The sequence below is a fragment of the Vulpes vulpes genome, chromosome 7 (assembly GCF_048418805.1).
Source record: "Vulpes vulpes isolate BD-2025 chromosome 7, VulVul3, whole genome shotgun sequence".
Classification (NCBI taxonomy): domain Eukaryota; kingdom Metazoa; phylum Chordata; class Mammalia; order Carnivora; family Canidae; genus Vulpes; species Vulpes vulpes.
In genome coordinates, this window is record NC_132786.1 from 50279958 (window position 1) to 50304411 (window position 24454).

At 39.3% G+C, this 24454-nt stretch overlaps 1 long non-coding RNA gene across 1 annotated transcript in view; it reads left to right on the forward strand.

The window, feature by feature from the left end:
* Window positions 1-581: 581 nt before the first annotated feature.
* Window positions 582-24454, forward strand: part of LOC112934761 (uncharacterized) — a 44941-nt gene continuing 21068 nt past the window's right edge. Inside the window, exon 1 of the long non-coding RNA XR_012002605.1 lies at window positions 582-887. This is a non-coding gene — a long non-coding RNA (uncharacterized lncRNA). The remainder of the gene's footprint in view (window positions 888-24454) is intronic.

Here is a 24454-nt window from a genome sequence, read left to right on the forward strand (position 1 = left end):
TTCCAAAGAAAAACAATCCTAACGTTTTGATGCATATCCTTCCAGAACTGTGCCATCCTTGCATTAGCCTGGGTATCAAATACATAATTTTTTTGTATCCTTTTTTACACAATTTCTGGGGGAAAAAATGTTCTTCTGATTCGGGAAGTGGATACTGAGGTCCGTCCTCTCTCTGAGTGTTTGGTGGCGTCTTCCTCCCCTTGACCCCGCTGCATGTTCTCATCGTTGCACATTCCCATTTGCACGCAGACTGTGGGGCCCGCCCTGCGCCCCATTCTCTCCGCTTGGGGGCTACCATAATCCACGTCAGGTCTACAAGCTGAATGCAGGGCGACCCACACGGGTTCCCAAACCAAGCCCGCGGAGGGCACCTTCGCCGTCTGAAACGAGAAGTCCTCCAAGCGCAAGGTCTGATTTTCGGACGCCCTTCATGAGTGTGATTCATGGAAAAAAACAAAAACAAAACTACAATCCCCGTGGGGCTTTGCTCCTGGGTGCCCCCTCCCCGCGCCGCCTCCACCCCTGCGCCTGCGCATCCTGAGCGCGGACTACAACTCCCAGGATGCAACCTGACTCTGCCCGCGCGGCCCTACTTCCTGCCCAGGCGTTTCCTGGGTAACAGTCCTCGGCCAGTCAGGGAAGTTTCGGGTGGGCGGGGCCTGCGGGCCGCCTGGAAAAGCTTTGGGAGTAGCTTTTTTTTCTCTCTTTTTTTTTTTCCTTCTGTCACAAAAACGCGGCGGGTGTGCAGCGCAGATACGGCTGCTGCCTGCCTTTATGGTGCGCCCAGACCTTGCTTTTCTGAACCGGGAGATGCGCCTTTGCAGCTCCCTTCAGGCAGGACCAGCGCAGGTGGTTGGCGGCCTTGCTGCTGCTCGTCTTCCCGGAAGGTAGTAAGCTCCCCCGGGCGGGGGCTTTGTGGTGTCCCCCGGTGAGGCTCTCGGGGCATCTGAGAGGCCGCACACCCGGTACCCTGGTGGTGGGTACGGCGAGCAGCGTCATCCCCAGGTCTCCCTCCACAGTGTCACCGGGAGCCAGGTGGAAGGACAGCAGATGGGAGGAAAGATGGGAGGAGTTTCCGTTTGCTGTGGACGAGGTGGAGGAGGTCGCTTGGGTGCGCACTGGCTGCACCCACCCTAGTAGCGGTGTGGCTTTGGGCAGGTTCTCTCTGACCTCTCCGCGCCTCAGTTTCCTCATCTGTAAGCTGGGAGAATAATATTTACTACGTAGAGTTGTTCCAGTTAGGAAGAGTTGACGTGTATAGGGCCTGGCGCGTAGTGAGCATTTTTTTTTTTAAAGATTTTATTTATTTATTCATGAGAGATACAGAGAGAGAGAGAGAGAGGCAGAGACACAGGCGGAGGGAGAAGCAGGCCCCATGCAGGGAGCCCGACGTGGGACTTGATCCCAGGTCTCCAGGATCGCACCCTGGGCTGAAGGTGGCGCTGAACCGCTGAGCCACCCGGGCTGCCCGTGTAGTGAGCATTTATTAAGAGGCAGCTGTTGTCATTCTGGTCATTATTCAGTATCAAAGTGTGGGTGTTAATAAGGATCCTTGAAATAGGGACGCCCAGGTGGCTCAGCGGTTGAGCACCTGCCTTGGGCTCAGGTCATGATCCCGCGGTCCTGGATTCGAATTCTGCAACAGGCTGCCTGCAGGGAGCCTGCTTCTCCCTCTGCCTGTGTCTCTGCCTCTCTCTGTGTGTCTCTCATGGATTAATAAAATCTTAAAAAAAAAAAAAACAATCATTGAAGTAGGGGTGCCCGAGTGGCTCAGTTTCTTAAGCATGTGCCTTGGGCCCAGGTCATGACCCTGGGTCCTGCATCGGGCTCTCTGATCAGCGAGGAGCCTTCTTTTCCCTCTCATCCCTCCTCCCCCCCCCCCACACATGCTCACTCTCTCTCATCCTTGCTCTCCTCTCTCTCTCTCTCTCAAATAAAATCTCAAAAAAAAAAAATCATTGAAGTAGACTAAAAGTAAAATGATCAGAATCAAAAAAGTTAAAAGCCTTGTGAGATTGGCATGCAAAAGTCAGAATTGATAGTTAATACACAAGTTTGGGCTCTGCAGGCAGTTTGGTTCAAGGTCTTTTTATTGAGTCGCCAAACAGAATGAAAATCTCTCATCCTACGTAGCCCAGAAAACAGATTTGACACCAAACCTTTCAGTTTGCCCCCAAGCTGCCATTTTAAGTGCCAGGGCTAGTTGGCTCCAGGTCACAGGCCCCATTCATTTGTGTCCTACGGATACATGAAAGAAAATGTGCACTCCTTGCTGCCGATGTTCTGCTCACCAGGATTCTTTTGTTTTCTCCTGAGGTTGTTGCTCTGGACAACAAAAGAGATGTTAGGTCCCAACAAAGCTTTATAAATACCCTGACCCAGCTCCACTATAATTATTGCCACATATAGCTAACAGGCATTTAAGAAAATATCCAAAGGAATGTACACTCATGTTGAACCCTGTCCATGTGTTGTGTCTGGCAATAGTGATACAAAACCGCATGTTTAGCTTAGTTTAGTTTTGGCCTCCTCTGATAAAACATCATAATTTTTTTCCCTCGATATGTGTGCTAGGTGATTTTCAGAAAAAATACTAATTTTGAGAAAGATAGCGTGGACCTGGTCATTCTGTGACATCATGTCTGATTTTAACTTTTTGCAAGGCAACATTTCTAGTCATGAAGCAAAAGTAGATTTCGTGTAGAAGTCAGATGAAGGCCGGATGTTGGAGGTTTTTCTTCTGGCCTTGCCGTTTCCTGTAGTATCTGACTGCAGCTCGTTATGATGTTTCATGTTTATTTAAGGTGTGGGCAGAATGTGAAAAAAAAAAAAAGTTGGCTGCAGCATTTGAGCTATGTTTTTGCTGCTTGATTTCTGCTTTGTTCTGTTGTTATAAGAAATAGATGGAAGAGAAAGCCATGTTTCAGAATGATAGATGCTTTCAGCACTTCTTGTGTTGACCCAAGGCCAGTTAATTCTTCATGTAGATAGGACTGTACAAATTGGAGTAGCATTTTTTGAGTGTCCTCCAATTCAGGATGGCTGGACTTGGTTGAGTCACAGTGGTCACCTTGACCTCACTTCAAGATTACAAGATAACTTCATATCTAAATGCTAGGTGTGGTCATAAAAGGATCGCTGTTCTGTGCTCTGTTTCCCGAGTGGAAAAAAATATACACACCGATTTAAATAGAATTACTCTTTGCTCTCCTGTGTATTTTGTTGTAGGCATGTTGATAACAAAGAATTAAAACAGTACTTTCAGGTTTATTATTTTTTAACGAAGAGTAATTGAGTGTCAATGTAATTCAATGTCAAATGAAGACTAATTGGTGTCCTATCCAAGACAATAGACTATCTTAATAAATCCTCCCCTAATAGGAATAGTCTAGGATAAAATTGAGTAAGACTCCAGCACTTATTTGACTTTGTTTCGTTTTAATGGTGGGATGTGCACATCTGCATCCTCTCTGATCATCGAAGCATTCAGTGGAGTTGGAAGCCTCACTTCTGCTAGTGACACTGAAAGGCCTCCTGCCTTTCACTGCACAACCCCAGGGGGCACGGTTCACATCAAATCATGTTTGTGTGTGTGTTTCCAAGAAGACACTTTATTTATTTCTATCATTCTTAAAAGATGGAAAGGAGGACAATGAAGGTTGGATTTATTCACTGTTCTTTCATTCCTGAGATATGACAGTCGTGGTCACTTTTTTATTAAATTGGGGTCAAGTTCCCAAGATTTCTGCCATTTTCCAGGGGCACCCTCACCCCCGGCTCTGAGTTCTTGTTCTCACCAAACTTGCTCTTTCTCTCTCAGCCTCCATGGAGAGACTCTGTGCTTTATCTTGCCAGATTCTTACCAGACGTCTTATTCTCCAACTCTTGCCTCCTCCCATGTAGCATGGCTCCTTTTACATTTCTCACTTATGTGGAGCTCCAGTTTTTATTTCTTGGGCCTCTTTTTCTTCAGGCTCTCCAAGGAAATTACATTTTTTTTGACTGTGCAGTTCAACTTTTTATATTAATAAAATCAGAATATGCACAGCACATGCAGTGCTAGTATCTAAACTAATACAATAAGCAATTACTAAAGCTACAGTGACTTGAAGTTCAATCTTTACATTCAGCAAGTTTAAATCCATTCTTATGTGATTTTTTGAAACGTTTATTTAACTGAAAATATTGCTTACTGATAAAACTTGCTTAAATGCTGCCGCTGAATGTACAAGTCACTGAATATGCCAATACAACAAAGATAACCACATGTTTGAGGATTGCAATGTGCCAGACATTCACTGAAAAAAAAATACACACAACTAAACAAAATTCACCCAACAAACATCTGAGAATCTGGACACTTCTTATCAGTGTTTTTGAAGTGTATCATTAATATCTTAAGACAAGTGTATCAAAACCTTGGCATGATTTACATTCTCTGTCATATAGATTACATTCTTTGTCATATAGAGCAGTTTACCCTTACATGCCCATCTCAGCTTTGGACTTTACCTTTGTGTATCCAAAATCATATTAATGTGACCTGCTAACCAAGAGTCTTGAATTAGGTCATCTACCCTTAGCACTGACAAAGGTTTGTTTGTTTTTTTAATTTAGATTCAATCAGCCAACATAAGAGTACATCATTAGTTTCAGGTGAAGAGTTCAGTAATTCATCAGTTGCATATAACACCCAAGTGCTCATCCCATTATGTGCCCTCCTTAATGCCCATCACCCAGTGACCACCCACCACCACTCCAGCAACTCTCAGTTTGTTTCCCAGAGTTAAGAATCTCTCATGGTTTTCCCCCTCTCTGATGACTTCCCATTCAGTTTTCCATCCCTTCCCCTATCGTCCTCTGTGCTGTTTCTTATATTCCACATGAGTGAAACCATATGATAATGGTCTTTCTCTGACTGACTTATTTTGCTCAGCATAATACCCTCCACTTCCATCCACATGGATGTAAATGATAAGTATTCATCCTTTCTGATGGCTGAGTAATATTCCATTGTGTGTGTATATATATATATACACACACACACCTTCTTTATCCGTTCATCTATTGATAGACATCTGGGCTCTTTTCATACTTTGGCTATTGTGGACATCATTGTTACTGTAAACTTTGGGGTGCAGATACATTTGTATCTTTGGGGTAAATACCTAGTAGTGCAACTGCTGGCTCATATAGTAGCTCTATTTTTAGCTTTTTGAGGACCTCCACACCACTTTCCAGCATGGTTGTACCAGCTTATATTCCTATCAAAATGTAAGAGAGTTTCCCTTTCATCACATCCTTGCCCACATTTGTTGTTCCTGTCTTGTTAATTTTAGCCATTCTGACTGGTGTGAGGTGGTATCGATTTGTATTTCCCTGATGCCAAATAACGTGGAGCATTTTTTCACATAGTTGTTGGCCATTGCAGGTCTTCTTTGGAAAAGTATCTGTTCATGTCTTCTGCCCATTTCTTGACTGGATTGTTTTTTGGGTGTTGAGTTTGATAAGTTCTTTAGAGATCTTGGATGCTAGCCCTTTATCTGATATGTCATTTGCAAATATCTTCTCCTACTCCATAGGTTACCTTTTAGTTTTGTTGATTTGTTTCCTTTGCTGTGCAGAAGCTTTTTGTTTGATGAAGTCCCAATAGCTCATTTTTGCCTTTGTTTCCCTTACCTTTGGAGATATGTCTAGCAAGAAGTTGCTGTGGCTGAGGTCACAGAGGTTGCTGCCTGTGTTCTCCCCTAGGATTTTGATGGATTCCTGTCTCACATTTAGGTCTTTCATCCATTTTGAATTTATTTTTGTGTATGGTGTGAAGAAATGTTCCCGTTTCATTCTTCTACATGTGGCTGTCCAATTTTCCCAGAACTGTTTATTGAAGAAACTGTCCTTTTTTCATTAGGTATTCTTTCCTGCTTTGTTGAAGATTAGTTGACCATAGATTTGAGGATCCCTTTCTGGATTCTCTATTCTATTCCATTGATCTATGTGTCTGTTTTTGTGCCAATACCATACTGTCTTGGTGATGATTACAGCATTGTAATCAAGAGCTTCAAGATTCAAGAGCTTGAAGTCCAGAATTGTGATGCCCCCAGCTTTGATTTTGTTTTTCAAAATTCCTTTGGCTATTCAAGCTCTTTTCTGGTTCCAAACAAATTTTAGGATTATTTGTTCCAGCTCTGGGAAGAATGTTGATGGCATTTTGATAAGGATTACTTTGAATGTGTAAATTGCTCTGGGTAGCATAGACATTTTAACAATATTTATTCTTCCAATCCATGATCATGGAATGTTTTTCCATTTCATTGTGTCTTCTTCAATTTCTTTCATTAGTGTTCTGTAGTTATTAGAGATCCAAAGATCCTTTACATCTTTGGTTAGGTTTATTCCTAAGTATCTTATGGTTTTTGATGTCATTGTAAATGGGATCAATTCTTTAATTTCTCCTTCTTCAGCCTCATTGTTAGTGTATAAAAATGCAAGTGATTTCTGTGCATTGATTTTATATCCTACCATGTTGCTATATTCCTGTATGAGTTCTAGCAATTTTTGGGGTACAATCTTTTGGGTTTTCCACATAAAGTATCATGTCATCTGTGAAGAGTGAGAATTTGACTTCTTTGCTGATTTGAATGCCTTTTGTTTCTTTTTGTTGTCTGATTGCTGAGGCTAGGACTTCTAGTGCTATGTTAAACAACAGTGGTGAGAGTGGACATCCCTGTTGTAGTCCCAACTTTAGAGGAAAAGCTCTCAGTTTTTGCCCATTGAGAATATTTGCTGTGGACTTTTTGTAGATGGCTTTTATTATTTTAAGATATGCTCCCTCTGGCCCTACACTGTGGACAGTTTTAATCAAGAAAGGATGTGGTGTTTTCTTAAATGCTTTTTCTGTATCAGTTGAGAAGATCATATAGTTCTTGTTCTTTCTTTTATTAGTGTAATGTATTATGTTGATCAATTTGTGAATATCGAACCACCCTTGCAGCCCAGGAATAAATCCCACTTGGTTGTGGTGAATAATCCTGTTAATGTACTATTGGCTAGTATCTTGATAAGAATTTTGTCACCCATGTTCATTAGGAATATTGGTTGTAATTCTCTTTTTTGATGGGGCGTTTGTCTGATATTGGGATCAAGGTAATGCTGGCCTCATAAAAAGACTTTGGAAGTTTTCCTTCCATTTCTGTTTTTTTGAAACAGCTTCAGAAGAATAGGTATTAGTTTTTCTTTAAACGTTTCATAGAATTCCCCTGGGAAGCCATCTGGCCCTGGACTCTTGTTCGTTAGGAGATTTTTGATTACTGATTCAATTTCCTTGCTGGTTATGGTTCTGTTCAGGTTTTCTATTCCTCCTGTTTCAGTTTTGGTAGTTTATAAGTTTCTAGGAATGTATCCATTTCTCCCAGCTTGCCTAATTTGTGGGCATATAGTTGCTCGTAATATGTTCTTAAAATCTTTTTAATTCCTTGGTGTTGGTCACGATCTCTCCTCTTTCATTCATGATTTTATTAATTTGGGTTCTTTCTCTTTTCTCTTGGCCAAGGGTTTACTGATCTTATTAATTCCTTCAAAGAACCAGCTTGTAGTTTCATTGATGTGTTCTTTTGGTTTCTATCTCATTGATTTCTACTCTAATCCTTATTATTTCCCTTCTCCTGTTTGGTTTAGGCCTTTATTTGCTGTTTTTTTCTCCAGTTACTTTAGGTGTAAGGTTATCTTATGTATTTGAGACTTTTCTACTTTTTTAAAAAAACATTTACTTATTTGAGAGAGAGAGAGAGCACACAGAGGCAGAGGGAAAAGACTCTGTTGAGTAGGGAGCCTGATGTGGGGCTTGATCTCATGACCCTGAGATCATAACCTGAGCCAAAGGCAGATGCTTAATGACTGAGCCACCTAGGCACCCTAAGACTTTTCTAATTTTTTAAAAAAGGCTTGCATTGCTATGTACTTCCCTCTTAGGACTGCCTTTGCCATATCCCAAAGTTTTTGAACACTTGTGTTTTCATTTTTGTTTGTTTCCATGAATTTTTAGAATTCTTCTTTAATTTCCTGGTTGACCCATTCATTCTTTAGTAGGATGCTCTTTAACCTCCAAGTGTTTGAGTTCCTTCCAAATTCCTCTTGTGATTGAGTTCAAGTTTCAAAGCATGTGGTCTGAAAATATGCAGGGAATAATCCTAGTCTTTTGGTACTGGTTGAGACCTGATTTGTGACCCAGTATGTGATCTATTCTGGAGAATGATCCATGTACACTGAAGACTGTGTATTGTTGCTTTAGGATAGAATGCTCTGTATTTATCTGTGAAGTTCATCTGGTACAGTGTGTCATTCAAAGCCCTTGTTTTCTTGTTGATCTTCTGCTTAGAGGATCTATCCATTGCTGTGAGTGGGGTGTTGAAGTCCCTACTATTATTGTTTTATTATCAATGTGTTTCTTTAATTTTGTTATTAACTGGTTTATATAATTGGCTGCTCCCAAGTTAGAAGCATAAGTACAATTATTAAGTCTTCTTGTTGGATAGACCCTTTAAGTATGATATAGCGTCCTCTTCATCTCTTACTACAGTATTTGGTTTAAAATCTAATTTTCTGATATGAGGATTGCTACTCTAGCTTTCTTTTGATGTCCATTAGCATGATGAATCGTTCTCCACCCTTTTACTTTCAATCTGGATGTTTCTTTAAGTCCAAAATGAGTCTCTTGTATGCAGCATAAGGATGAGTCTTGCTTTTTTGTCCAATATGATACCCTGTGTGTTTTGAGTGGAACATTTAGCCCATTTACATTTAGGGTAACTATTGAAAGATACAAATTTAGTGCCATTGTAGCACCTGTAAATTCCCTGTTTCTGTGGATTGTCTCTATTTCTTTCTAGTCTATGTTACTTTGGGCTCTCTCTTCACTTACAAGATCCCCTTTAATATTTCTTGCAGGGCTGGTTTAGTGGTCACAAATTCTTTTAGTTTCTGTTTGTCCTAAAAGCTCTTTATCTCTCCTTCCACTCTGATTGATAGCCTTGGTGGATAAAGTATTCTTGGCTGCATGTTTTCTCATTTAGTACTCTGAATATATCATGCCAGCCTTTTCTGGCCTGCCAGGTTTCTGTGGATAGGTCTGCTGCTAGTCTAATGTTCCTACCCCTATAGGCTAAGGAGTTCTTGTCTTGAGCTGCTTTCAGGATTTTCTCTTTATGCCTGAAATTTGTAAACTTCACTATTATATGTTGAGAAGTTCTATTTTTATTGATTTTGAGGAGGATTCTCTCTGCCTCCTGGACTTAAATGCCTGTTTCCTTCCCCAGATTAGGGACATTCTCAGCTATGTTTTGCTCGAATATACCTTCTGCCCCCCCCCCCTTTTATTCCCCTGGGACACCAATAGTTCTATATTTTTCACTTTATGGTATTGCTGATTTCTTGAAGTCTCCCCTCATGATCTATTAGTTGTTTTTTTCTCTTTTCCTCAGCTTCCTTCATTTCCATCATCTTGTCTTCTATGTCACTGACTCTCTTTTCTGCCTTATATAGCCTAGTTGTTAGAGCATCCATTTTAGATTACATCTTGGCTAAAGCATATAAAATTTTTAAAAAGATTTTATTTATTTATTTGAGAGAGAAAAGGTGAGAGAGAAAGAGCATGAGCAGGAGGAGGGGCAGAGGGAAAAGCAGACTCCCTGCTTAGTGCAGAACCCAATTTGGGTCTTGATCCCGGAGCCCTAGAATCATGGCCTGAGCCAAAGGCAGATGGTTAACCAACTGAGCTACCCAGGCACTCCTAAATATTTTTAATTTTAGCCTAATTAGCTTTCATTTCTGCACTAACAGATTCTCTAGTGTCTTTTATGTTTTTTTCCAAGCCCAGCTATTAACTTTATAATTGTTGTCCTGAATTCCATCTCTGACATTTTACTTATATCCATATTGATTAGATCTGTGGCAGAGGGTATTACTTCTGGTTCTTTCTTTTGTTGTGAATTTCTCCTTCTAGTCATTTTGCCCTGAAAAGAATGGGTGAACAAGAGAACAAAATAAAAAATACCAGCCATGACCCAAGCAAAATACACACTAGACAAATCTAAAGAGTTCAAAAACCAAAAAAGAAAGAAAAAGAAAAGGGAAAAAAGAGAGGTTATAATTTCCCAGGTGGACAAAACAGGGTGATCCACTTGGTCCTGGGTATATTTTGGCCTCTGTATTAGAAGACACTAAATCGCAAAATTGTAAAGAAAGAAAGAAAAAAAAAAGATATATATATATATAATTAAATATAGTGAAAGGCAAAAATGAAGAATATATCTATAAAATGTAAATGTAAAAATGAAAGTTAAAAAAAGACTTAAAAACAAACAGTTGATAAAATAAGAAACTACCTGAAAAGGAAAGAGAAAAAAAGAATGGGAAAATTTAAACAGAAAGATGAAAGAATCATCAAGAATTCTAGATACTATTTTTCCCTAGCGCTGGATTTTTCCAGTCCTGTGTGGTCCATAAACTTGCTGTTCCCCTGTTCTTCCAGCTGGTCTTCTGGGCGAGGCTCTTGCTGCGCTGATTCTCAGGTGTCTTTGCCTGGGTGGAGATGCTCCACCCCTTGCCTAGGGGCTGGGCTTAATGTGAACTGCTTCTGGTTGCACTATGTGGCTTTTGTTCCCTGAAGGCTTTTTGGGATGGTTTAGAGGATGAAAATAAAAATGGTGGTGCCCCAATCTCCAGCCCCAGAGCTGAAAGATGGAGGCCCCCTCTTCATCTTTGGAGGCAGTCTTCACTTTTGTGTGTGCCAAACTCTGCAGACTCCTGTGATGGGCACCCATGCTGATCCTCTCCAGGAAGAGGAAGGGGGGTGTGTGTCCCTGTGGGCCTGCTGCTTACACAGCCCCTGTGCAGAGAGTGGTTATCTCATCATGTCGTGGGCCCTGGTTAATGGCAAACGGTGCTGAGAGCCCACTCCTGGACTTACTGGCTGTAGTCCTTTTACCCGTTCCTGTTTTGCACTCTGGGGTGATATCACTTCCTAGTAGCTGGCTTTTGGAGGCTCCCCCGCCCCACTGTTTATCTTCCAATATATCCCCCTCAGGTGCACTGATTCCCATCTACTACCTTGCAAAAAATGGTCACTTTTCTATTTGTAGAATTCCAGCAATTCTTTTCTTACATCTCAGGTTGAATTCATAGGTGTTCAGAATGATTTGATAGATATCAGGCTAAATTCAAAGGACCAGATAAAATGAGATCCCCTCCTCTTCCACCATCTTCCCTCCCACCCTCCTGACAAAGGTTTTATAGTTTTAAGTCTTTTCTTCCTTTTCTATTTTAAGTGAATGTGAGCCTTGTATTCTAACTAATATGAATTATTCCATGCTCTCACAGAAAGAAGAAGCAGTTAAAGTCATTTTTTATTTAAAATATTTTGTCACCCCGCTATGCACATTATTCTCTTCATTATTTCACTTAATAAGTAATGTGCATCTATTAGGTCCTAGACATGGAAAATAGGTATGAGGATACAACAAAGAACAAGAAGGGATAAGAAAAGTCCCTTCCCTCATGAACTTTACATTCTAGTGAGATACAGACACTAAGCAAGTGGACAAATTCCATAAGGACAGGTGATGATAAGTGCTGGGGAGGCAGATGATCTCAGGTAAAGAGCTAGGAAATGATGGTACCATTAGTTTAGCTAGGATGGCCCAGGAAGATGTTACAGAGAAAGCGAGTAAGTTCTGGAATAAAGCGAGGAAGGGGGCCATGCTCACTTCTTGCAGAAGAATATTTCAAGCAAAGACATAGTAAGTCCAGGGGAGGAGGGCGGGGGGTGGGGGGGAATGGGTGACGGGCACTGAGGGGGACACTTGACGGGATGAGCACTGGGTGTTATTCTGTATGTTGGTAAATTGAACACCAATAAAAATTAATTTATTAAAAAAAATAAAATATAAACTGTGACAGGAAAAAAAAAAAAGACATATTAAGTCCAAAGTCCCTTAGCTGGATAGGGCCAAAGAGCAGCAGCTTGGGCAGAGCGGCTGGCACACATGAGAGATAGCAAGAATATGTGTGAAGACATTGCAGAGGAGCCCAGAGGCCAGGTCACATAGGGTCTCTCGCTGGGTAAGGACTTTGGATTTTATTTTAAGTGTGATGAAAAGTCATTGGAGAGTTTCATGTGGGCGAGCAACAAGATCTAGCTTATATATATAGTTGAGATATATTTCATATACAGTAAAATTTACTCTTTTAAAGTGTACAACTCGGTGGTTTTCATATATTCAGAGGACTGTGCAACCTTCACTGCTGTGTAATTCCAGAATATTTCGTGATCCCCAAAAGAAACATCTTAGGAGTACTCATTAGCAGCCACTGCCTCTTCTTCTTCCCAGTCCCTTTCAATGCCTAATGTACTTCTGTCTTTCTGGATTTACTGATTTTGAACATTTCAGATAAATGGCATTTTACAACATGTGGTATTTTGTGTGTCTTTCTTATTTACCATATTTTCTGGTTTGTTCATGTTGTAGAATCCATCAATTCTTCTTTCCTTTTTATAGCTGAATAACATTTTATTATATGGACATACTCTGTTTTGTTTGTTCATTTATTTGTTGATGGATACCTGGGTTGTTTCCACTTTTTGACTCTTATGAATAGAGCTGCTATGAGCATTTGTGTACAAATTTTTGTGTGTATATGTGTTTTTGTTTCTCCTAGATATGTAGCCAGGAGTGAAATTGCTGGATATGCAGTAACACCACACTTATCCTTCTGAAGAACTACATGACCATTTCCCCAGCAGTTGTACCAGCAGTATATGAGGGTTCCAATTTCTGTCTTTTGATGATAGCTATCTAGTAGTGTGTGTTAGGGGTATCCCGTTGTGGTGTTGATTTGTATTTCCCTAATAATCAATGAAATTGAGCATCTTTTCATGTGCTTATTAGTCATCTAAATATTTTCTTTGGAGAAATGTCTACTACAATACTTTTTCCATTTCTAAATTGAATTGTGTATTTTTATGTTCAGTTATAAGAGCTCTTTATATTTTCTCAGTACTAGACTTTTATCAGATATGTGATCTGAAGATTTTCCCCCCCATTTGTACTATCCAGGTTGTCTTTTATTATCTTGATGGTATCTACTGAAACACAAGAGTTTTTTATTTTGATTAAGTCCAATTATTTTTTCTTTGACTGTTAGTGCTTTAGTTATCCTATCTAAGGAGACACTGCCTACCCCAAGGACATGAAGATTTATATCTGTTTCCTTTTAATATGAGTTTTATAGTTTTAGCTCTTTACTTAGATCTTTGACCATTTTGAGTTAGTTTTTTTTTTTTTTTGAGTTAGTTTTTGTAAATGATGTGAGGTAGGGTTCAAATGCACTCTTATGTATGTAGATAGCCAGTTGCCCCAGAATAATTTGTTTAAAAGGCTATTTCCCCCATTGAATGATCTTACTATTGTTAAAAATCAGTTGACCATGGATGCATGGGTTTATTTCTGGATTCTTACTGTATTCTACTGAAATATATGTTTATCCTTGTACCAGTACCATACAAGCTTGAAAACTGTAGCACTGTAGTGGGTTTTGAAATTAGGAAATGTGAGTCTTTTCAAGATTTTTTTGGCTATTTAAAGTTTTTTTAAATCCCTATGAATTTTAGAACCAACTCATCAATTTCTGAAAAAAAAAAAAAAAAAACCTAAGTAGGATGACTTATGTTTTAAAAGTAATACAATGGCTTTACTGTAGAGAATATATTGTAGAGAAACCAGCTAAGAGGCTACTTTAGTAGTCTAGGTGAGGGAAAATATTAGCTTGGAACCAGGTATTAGGCATAGAATTGGTAAGAAGTGGTTGAATTTTCAAGATATGATTCCCTGGTTTTGCAGATGAATTGGATATGGAGTGTGAACAAAAGAGAAAAATTAACAGTGATTAAAGATTTTGACTGAGGTGATTAAGTGGACACTATTGCCATTTACTGAGATGGGGACCCCTGAGAAAGAGTGGATTATGGGACAAAAATTTGTTTTTGGACATGCTAAGTTTTAGATATTTATTAAAAATCTTTATGAAAATGTCTGGGATCCCTGGGTGGCGCAGCGGTTTGGTGCCTGCCTTTGGCCCAGGGTGCGATCCTGGAGACCTGGGATTGAATCCCACATCGGGCTCCCGGTGCATGGAGCCTGCTTCTCCCTCTGCCTGTGTCTCTGCCTCTCTCTCTCTCTGTGACTATCATAAAAAAAAAAAATTAAAAAAAATCTTTATGAAAATGTCAAGTAAAAAAACTATAAGTCTGAAAGAAATCAGAGTTGAAATAAAAGTGAATATATAGATGAAATTCAGTGTCCTGGGACTGAATGAAATGAATGAATGAAGGAGTGCGAATAAACAAAGATAAGTCCTAAAGACTGATTGTGGGGTGCTCCAACCTTTAAAGGTGGGAAAATGGAAGAGGAGCCAACAAAAGAGAGGCTAATAGCAGCAAAACCAAAAGAGTATGTGTGTATCTCGAATATGAAAGGGGAAAAAACGTGTTTCAAGATGGAGGGAGCAATTAACTGGTTACAAGCTGAGAGTGAGTGAAAGGAGGATAGAGAATCATGCTTTGGAGGTCAATGAAGAGCATGATTTCCACAATGCCTGCGACAAGAGATTGGAGTAGTTTTGAGAAAACCCAGGAAGGAATGAAATGGAAACAGAGAAGACTCTTTCAAGGAGTTTTTCTTTTTTCTTTCCTTTTTTTTTTTCTTAATTTGTTTTATTTATGGACATTTTCATGAACAAAAGTAGCAGGAATAGAGACTTTCACTTCCAGCAGAGATTGAGTAACAGGGACTGTATTTACTTTTCTGCATGAGACAATTTAAAAGTAGACAAAATACATGAAATAGCGGTTTGAAAGACTTTAGGCAACAAAAGACGGTTATCTCTGAGAGAGAAGAAACAAATGAGTGAGCCACATGACTGCTGCAGCTTACTGCCTTGAGAGAGTTTTGGGCCTCAGCACAGGAAGGGGACAGAGCCTGGTGGGGCCCTTGAATTGAGGATGTAGAACTGAGACTCTAGGGGGACTAAGGTGACTAGAGATCACAGAATAAAATACTATAGAGGAGAGAGCCACAGAGAGAGAATTTCAAAGATCTGCAGAAGGTCTTGCTTGATTATTAGCCGAATACTCACCAGCACATGGTCCCTTTAAAAGGATTAGTAGAAATAGTACCTGGTGCTCACACAGTGCTGGGAATGATGTCTTTTCCCTCTGGCCAAAGTGGAATGGGAGATTCACATGGCATTTGCTACAGTACTTAGAAGCTTTTGCCTCAGTAATGAGACTTAATAAGCCACAGACAGTGCATTTTTGCCTAACTTATCTTAAAAGCAAGGTCCAAAAAAGTCTAATCATTGCTAAGTAACATAAAATCATAAAATAAAACTTAAGAATCATTATAGGAATACAAAAATACCCAGCATCCTTCAAGAAAAAATATATAATGGCTGGTATTCAATAAAAAACAACCAGGCAAGAAAATGCTCCTCATAATAGGGAGATAAATCAGTTGGTCCAAAATCAGCCCAGAACTGACACAGATATTAGAATTAGCAAATACTTGAACATGATTATTCTGTCTCTATTGTATATGTTCAAATTTTAAATAGATATATGGAAGATATAAATATACCCAAATACTTATAATAGAGATGAAAACTACAGTATTACAGATGAAAAATATACAGGTTGGGATCAGTAGCATATTAGACATTATAAAAGAAAAGATTAGTGAACTTGAAGACATAACAATAATGAAACACACTAATGAAAGGAAATAATAATAAAAAACAAAAAACAGTATCAGTGAACTGTGGAAGTTTCAAATGGCCTAATATATGTATAATTGGGAGAGAAAGCTGGACAGAAAAAATTTTGAAGAAATAATAAGCAAAATTTTTTTCAAGTTTAATAAAACCTGTAAACTCATAGTTTCAAAACACCCAACAAACCCAATTCAAGAAATATGATGAAAATCACATCAAAGCACATCATGTCCAGACAGCTCAAAACTACTGATAAAGAGATAATCTTAGAAACAGGTGGAGGGGTGGAGTAGAAAAGACACATTTTACTTACAGTAGAACAAAGATAAGGATGACAGTAGATTTCTTGCCAGAAATAATGCAGGTGATAAGACAGTGGAGCAACATTTAAAAAATATTTAAAAAATTTTAAAAGACTGCTTAGAATTCTATACCTGGCAAAACTAACTTTGAAAGCTGAAAGGGTGATAAGATTTTTTTTCAGATATACAAAAGCTGAATGGATGCAACCAGTAGACTCACACTACAAGAAATAGTAAGGGTAGTCCTACAAAGAGAAGGAAAATGGTAATAGATGGAAAGGTGTATCTAAGCAAAGAAAGGAAGAGCATCAGAGATGGAAACTACATGGATAAAAATATAAGGTTTTTTAAAGTATTTAAATCTTATTAAAATGTAATTGTTTAAACAAAAGTAATACTATGTAATATAGGACTACAACATATGTAAAACTGAACCATGTGATATCAATAGCAAAAAGATTAGGAGGGGAAAAATGGAGGTATGTCATTTTTAGATTCTTATATGTACATACAGTGGTATAATTTCACTAGAAGACAGACTGTGGTTAGTTGTCTAAAGCAACCACAAAAATAACAAAACAAAGTTATAGCTAATAAAGTAACAAAGCAGATCAAATGAAATCATAAAAAATACTCAATTAAACCAAGAGAAGGTAGAAGAAGGAGAGAGAAAACTGATGGGATAAATTGAAAACAAATAGAAAAATGTTAAATATGACCCTAACCACATCAGTAATCACATTAAATGTTAATGATCTAAATTTAATGTAGAGATTTTGAATGGATAAAGTAGAATTTGCTTTTGGGCATGCTTATTTTGACCCAATTATATGCTACCTACAAGAATCACACTTCAGAGGCACCTGGGTGGAGCAGTTGATTAAGCAACTGACTCTTGGTTTCAGCTCAGGTGGCGATCTCAGGGTCATAAGATTGGGCCCCACATTGGGCTCTGCACTCAGTGTGGAGTCTGCTTGAGATTCTCTCTCCCTCTCCCTCTGCACCTCACATTCATGCTTTCTCCCTCTCTCTCTCTCTCTCTCTCTCTCTCATAAGAAAGAAAGAATAACACTTCAAATGCAGATACAAATAGGTTAACAATAAAATAATGAAAAAATATTTACCATGTTAATACGAATCAGAAGACATAATAGCTTAAAAATTAAAAAAGAGAATGGCTATATTAATATCAGATAAAGTAGATTTCAGAGACCATGGATAAAAATGTCATTCTATAATGATTTATCAATATAAAGACATTCATCAAGACCTGAAAAGCTCTAAGTTTATAAGTAATTTAAACACTATCAATCAAATTAACCTCCTTTACAATCAGAATAGTTTGCCTGCATATGACACAATATACATTCTTCTAAAATGTACATGGAACATATACCAAAATGGACAATATCCTGGCCCATAAAATAACTCCAAATAAATTCGAAAGGATTCAATTCATACAATGTGTGTTCTCTGACAACCATAAAATTAAAGCAGAAATCAATGACAAAGATCACTGAAAAATCCTCAGATGTTTATAATCTAAATAACAAATGGTCAAAGAATAAATCACAAGGAAAATGAGAAAGTATTTTTAAAAATGAAAATAAAAAGGCATCATATAAAATGCACAGCATGACACTAGAATAGCACATAGGAAGAAGTTTCTTGAATTGAATGACTGTATTAGAAAGAAAGGTCTTAAGTTATCAACCTCACTTTCCACTTTAAGTAACCAGAAAAAGAAGAGCAAGTTAAATTCAAAGGTGAATTAAAAAAAATTTTGGGACAAATCAATACAATAAAAATACAACAACAGAGGAAGTCATTGGAAACAATACAACCGATATATTTTTAGCTAGAAGGATCAAGAAGAAAAAAGATGACACAAATTAATCAACATCAGGAACAGGGTAGTGGCATCACTACATTTTCTACTGATATTATAAGAATGATAAGGAATATCATGGACAACTTTATGCCAGTAAATCCAACATGTAAGATGAAATGCACAGTTTTTTTAAGAGACACAACAAATTACAAAAGCCCAATCAGGAAGAGATATGCTAATTGCTCTATTTGAACTAAAGAATTTAGCATGTGATTAAAATAATTTTACGAAAAAACTTCAAGTCCAGATGACTTCATCAGTGAATTGTAGCAGACATTTAAGAAGGAAATAATACTAATCTACACAAATGCTTTCAGGATGCTGGAAAAGCAAAATTACTTTTCAGCCATCATTATTACTCTGACGCTGACACCAAAGATATTCTAGAAAAAAAAATACAGAATAAGATTATTAAGATTTTTTAAACTATGATAATTTTAATAGAAATAGAAAAAAGTATTTGACAAAATCCCACATTCATTCATGATAAAAACTCTCAGCAAACTAGTCATAAAGGGGCCTTTACAAAATATCTATATTGTGATGCCTGGGTGGCTCAGCAGTTGAGCATCTGCCTTCTGCTCAGGGTGTGATCCTGGAATGCCTGGACGGAGTCCTGCATCTGGCTGGGCTCCCTGTATGGAGCCTGCTTCTCCCTCTGCCTGTGTCTCTGTCTCTGTCTCTCTCTCTCTCTGTGTGTCTCTCGTGAATAAATAAATAAAATCTTTTAAAAAAACATAAAAAACCCCAAAAATATCTGTATTAACATCATACTTAATAGTGAAAGACTAAATGCTTTTCCTCTAAGATCAAGAACAAGACAAGGATGTTTGCTTTCATCAATTTTTATTCAGCCTTGTGCTAAAAGTTATAGAAACAAAACTGTCTTTATTTGCAGGTGATACACTTACCTATCTGGTCTTCATTTTAACTAATCCAACTTACCTTTGTAGTGCAAAGGCAGCCATATACAAAATATCACCAATGAGTATTTATGTGCTCCAGAAAAACCATACCTAAAAATCAAGCCATATTTGGCCCCATGGGTCATTGTTTCTTAACCCTTGGTCTATGTAGAAAATCCCTTGGACTCTACAAAACTTTTCTAATACTAATGAGGTTAGGTTACAGGACACAAGACCAATACACCAAAAAAATTTTGTTTTTATATAATAACAATGGACAATCAGGGTAATTGCATATATTATTATTCAATTATACATCTGAAATATGTATTATACCCTACTAAAAATTGTGCATTATTAAAAGTACATATGACATAGATACAATTTACTGTTTCAATCATAGCTCAAAAAACATTTTTCGTTAAAAAAAATAGCAAAAATAATGTGTAACATAAATCCTCACATCACTCCGCTTCAGTAATTTTCAGCATTCTTCTGTTCTCTTTCAAAGGCTTTTGCTGTCGAGGGGAACAGAGAAATGGGCTGTATCTAGAAGGGATTATGGGATAAAGAGAGGATTTTTGTTTTTTATTATGGTGGGATGTGCTACAGCATGTCTAGATGCAGATGAGAAGAGAGGACACACGGAGGCATAAGGAAGTGGAACCGAGCCCTGAGTGGGCAGGAAGGGCTGGGCTTGTGTCCTGTGCATAAGGGAGGCATGGGCCTCGGAGAAGCACACAGCTCCTCTGTGACAAACAAAGACGGATAGAACTTGCTTATTGTGCCACAGTGGCTCTTTGTTGGTGATAATGATAATATCAACAATTACAACAATGAGAACAGTTGGGAGGCCTTTGTATTCATTAATAAAATGAGTCACACACAAATTCAGCAGTACTTGAATTTCTTTGATGAAGTTTTCAACCAGCATACTGATGAGTGCCTTATAGGTACAGATTTCTAGAGGTCTCCAACTGAGAAAGAATAATTCCCGAACCCCAATGTTCCCTTGAAGCAATGTTCACTTAGTCTAAATTGGAGTAATCCATTGATAGGGGTGACGGAAAGTCTTCTGCCCTGGTATTCAGAGTAAAGTTATATTGCCACTCAAGGTTTGCAGTGTTAGTAGTATTTTTCATGAACAAAAACCTCTGTCCCCCACCCCCTGTTCCCTTGTCAATCCCATCACCATCAGTTTCATCACTTACTCATGCAGGAAAAAAATAGCTGTAGTTTCCATTTATTAAGTGGTAGCAGGTGCTGCTACCTCACCCCGTCTTCACAATAGCCCTGTGTAGTAGATAGTATTAGCTCCTGTTAGTCATTGTGGAAAATGAGGCTTATAGGGCTTAGGTCAGGGTCTCAAGTCACATTTCAGAAGTATCAGGGCTGGAATTAAAATCCAAGTCCACGTGACTCCAAAGTCTCTACTCTGGATGAGAATTATATGTTATGCCACCTGCCTTTCTGAATGAAAAAGTTTCACTGGCGTAGATATATATGCATATTTCCCTCCAATTCTAATTTATTGTAAGGACCACATTTTGACATAATAGAGGAACTCAGAAGGATAAAAATAATTCACCGTTCTAACATCCTGTTGTAGCAACTGTTTCATTTTCCTCCATTTCCTTTTGATCTTTATCCATATGTACATGTTTTACATAGTTGTAGATAGAATTTTGTATTCTGATGATATGGTTAATATGATACCAGGCGTTTTCCTTGTTGCTATTTGGTCCTTAATGGATGCATAATACTCCGTTTTGCTAAACTGCCATGATTTAGTTAACCATTCCCCACAATGGACAAAGTTGTGTCCAGTTTTTTAGTTGTATAAATTATACTGCAGCAATTTGGTTCCCATCCCACCCCCCATCATTCCTAATTTTTTTTAAAGAATAAATTCCCAGGAGTGAGATTATAAAACAACAATTTGAACATGTTTATGGCTTTGATACTTTAAAAGAGAATCAAATTAGGAAAGTTTGTACCTTGATGATAGAAAACAGATATCCTAAACCGATTAACTACATGAATTATTGTTTAGGGGGACCAAATTGACAAGTGGGGAATGATTGCTTACGGGTACAGTGTTACTTTTTGGAGTGATGAAATGTTCTGGAATTAGATGGTGGTGATGGTTGCACAGCTTTGTGACTATACTACAGACACTGAATTGTAAATATACTTGAAAAAGGTGAATTGCATGTTATGTGAATTATATATCAATAAAGTCGTTATAAAAATTAAAAACAGGGCACCTGGGTAGCTCAGTTGGTTAAGTGTCTGTCTTCTGCTCAGGTCATGATTTCGGGGTCCTGATATCGAGTCTCATGTTGGGCTCCATGCTCAGCAGGGAGTCTGCTTCTTTCTCTCCCTCTCCCCCTCCCCACCCCACTTGTGCTCTTGCTCTCTCTCAAATAAAAAAAAAAATCTTAAAAAAAATAAAGTGCCAAGAGAAAAAATATTAAAAAATAATTAAAAACAAAGTGTCTGATATTCCAAGTAAGGGTTTCAACGGTTGCTATCACTATTTCATGTTTGTTTTTATATTTGGAAGCAGTGCATCTCAAGAGTATCAGACTCCTGGGGTGACTCATGGCATCACCACTTAGCTGCCATGTGACCCCTGGCCAGTGCTGTATGAGTTGGGTCTTCCAGAAGACCATGCCGAGATGGAGTTTGGGGTACAGGGTATTTATTGAAGATCAGCACTTACCAAAGCAGGGCAGAAGCAGGGCTCGGTGGAAGGGGTAGGAATGACATGCAGGTCTGACAGCCTCAGTGAACTCTGCAGGAAGCTCTGGACTGTCAGTGTCCTCCACTGAGCTGAAATGGCCAGGCCTATACACACCGATCTTGTATGGAACCTGATGCACGTCACCAGGAACAGCAGGATCTCAGGCCAGGCATGCTCTGCATCTCTGACTAGCCCTAAGTGAACACACAGCAGGAGGCTACCCAGGTAAGCCACAGGACCAGGCAACTGGGAGGCCTATATCCATCCACAACACATGGCTCTGACCTCTTGCCTCAATTTCCTTACCTGTAAACTTGAGACAATAATGGTACTTAACTCTTAGGATTGTTAGAGAATTAAATGAGAAAATACACATGAAACACTTAGAACAGAGCTTGTCATATGTTAACTGGTCAGAAAATTCTAGATGTCACTATTTTATTTTTACTCTACTGAATAATAAAGTCAGTTTTGCCCAAACTAGCTGAAGAATTGTGATGCAGCGTATATACTGAGAAGGCTCCGAAGGCTTCTTTTGTTAAAAATTTATTTATTTGAGAGAGAGAGTGTGTGTGTGTGCATGAGCAGAGGGGAGGAGCAGAGAGAGAGAGAGAAAGAAAGAGAGAGGGGGAGAAGCAGACTCCCCACTGAGCAGGGAGCCAGACAACCAGGGGCTTGATCATAGGACCCTGGAATGAAGGTAGATTCTTAACCAACTGAGCCACCCAGATGCTCCTGAAGACTTCTTTTTTTTTTTTTAATATATATATAGACTCCACTTCTTAGAGCATTTTCACGTTGACAGCAAAATGGAGCAGAAGGTACAGCATTCTCATAGACCTCTGCCCCTCCCCGCTAGGCGGCCTCCCCCACTGTTCTCAAGACTTTTAAGAAAAGGAACATTATCTTTCTGTGGTGGCTTGTTCATATTTTGAGTCCAGAATGAGCAGGGCCTGCAAGGAATGAGCGGAATGAGGTTGTGAAAGCTTCCCTCCCCCAAATCTGTCTGTCTACTCCTGATTGACTTTTCTATCCCATTCGATCATTCTTTGTCATTAATACCTCCATTTTGTGAGTACTGGAAGATGCTTAGTAGATCCTTCCTGCTATGGCAACCAGCTGGGAGCAGAACCTCTTGTCAAGGAAATGACTTCTGATAAATAGATTAGGGTTATCGTTGTAGAATGGTCAGAGCTCCCCAGTGCAGGAACCTCGGGGCAGCGGGCCCAGTTGTTGGCCACAGCAGATCCTGTGCACTTGGGAGGAGGGCAGGATGAGCCCACGGGTGCCCTGCTTGCAGGGTTGCAAGAGAGGATCGGCAGAGAGGCAGATGCTCAGGAAGGGAGGTGGAAAGTAAAAATGAGCCTTTGCTTAGTCACAACTTGACCCTGGGTATAGTTCTCTTAGAGAGGAAAGACAGCCTAGACTTTTTACTTTCTGATTTTTGGGCCAATTTCAGTTTTATCCACATAGGATGGGAGAAATTTTCTAATTGTTAAAACAGCTTTGCTTTTTCCTCTTCTTCTTCATCACAGAGTGAAATGGACTTTTTTGGGGGGAGGAATACATTCTGTGAATTTTAACACAGAGAAATTTAGGTAACCACCATCGCAATCAGAATACTGATTGTACTACCCCACAAACTTTCCTTTGTTATATCTTTGTAGTCACATTAGTCTCTGGCAGCTACTGATTGGTGCTTTATTACTATCATTTGAGACAGTTCTGCCTTTTTTTTTTTTTTTTGAAGATTTTATTTATTTATTCATGATAGACACACACAGCAGAGAGAGAGGCAGAGACACAGGCAGAGGGAGAAGCAGGCTCCATGCAGGGAGCCACCCAGGGAGTCAGTCTTGGGACTCCTGCATCATGCCCTGGACCAAAGGCAGGCAGTAAACTGCTGAGCCACTCAGTCTTGGGACTCCTGCATCATGCCCTGGACCAAAGGCAGGCAGTAAACTGCTGAGCCACCCAGGGATCCCCAATTCTGCCTTTTAATAATCTAGTGTGTTATCCTCATGGAGTTTGCGAAGATTGTGGGCTTTTTTTTTTTTAATTTTTATTTATTTATGATAGTCACAGAGAGAGAGAGAGAGGCAGAGACATAGGCAGAGGGAGAAGCAGGCTCCATGCACCGGGAGCCTGATGTGGGATTCGATCCCGGGTCTCCAGGATCGCGCCCTGGGCCAAAGGCAAGCGCCAAACCACTGCGCCACCCAGGGATCCCGATTGTGGGCTTTTGATTAGGAGAGAAACACTACCTCCTCCGTCTTACTCATCTTTGTATCTCCAGTGCTTTGTGATTTGGGGGAGTTAACTTAATGAGGCTTGGAAAGAAAAGGTAACATACTTACAGTCTCCTCTCATCTTCTTCATCTTGGTAACTGAGTCCCACCTGACAGAGTAAAATTAAGAGGAGGGGAGGGTCCAGACTAAATGATATAATAAACATAAAATACTCAGAACAGTGCTTGACCTATGAGAAATGTCCCCTCCAAAATGCTAGCTGTTATTATTCTATTCCTCTACTAACAGTCCATGTTGCGAAGACTACACAAAAAACTGATGCAGCGTGTAAACTGAGAAAGCTCTGAAGACTTAAAAATAGACTTTATTTTATTTTAAGATTTTATTTATTTATTCATGAGAGATACAGAGAGAGAAAGAGAGGCAGAGACACAGGCAGAGGGAGAAGCAGACTCCACACTGTGAGCCCGATGTGGGACTCGATCCCAGGTCTGCAGGATCAGGCCCTGGACTGAAGGCAGCGCTAAACCACTGAGCCACC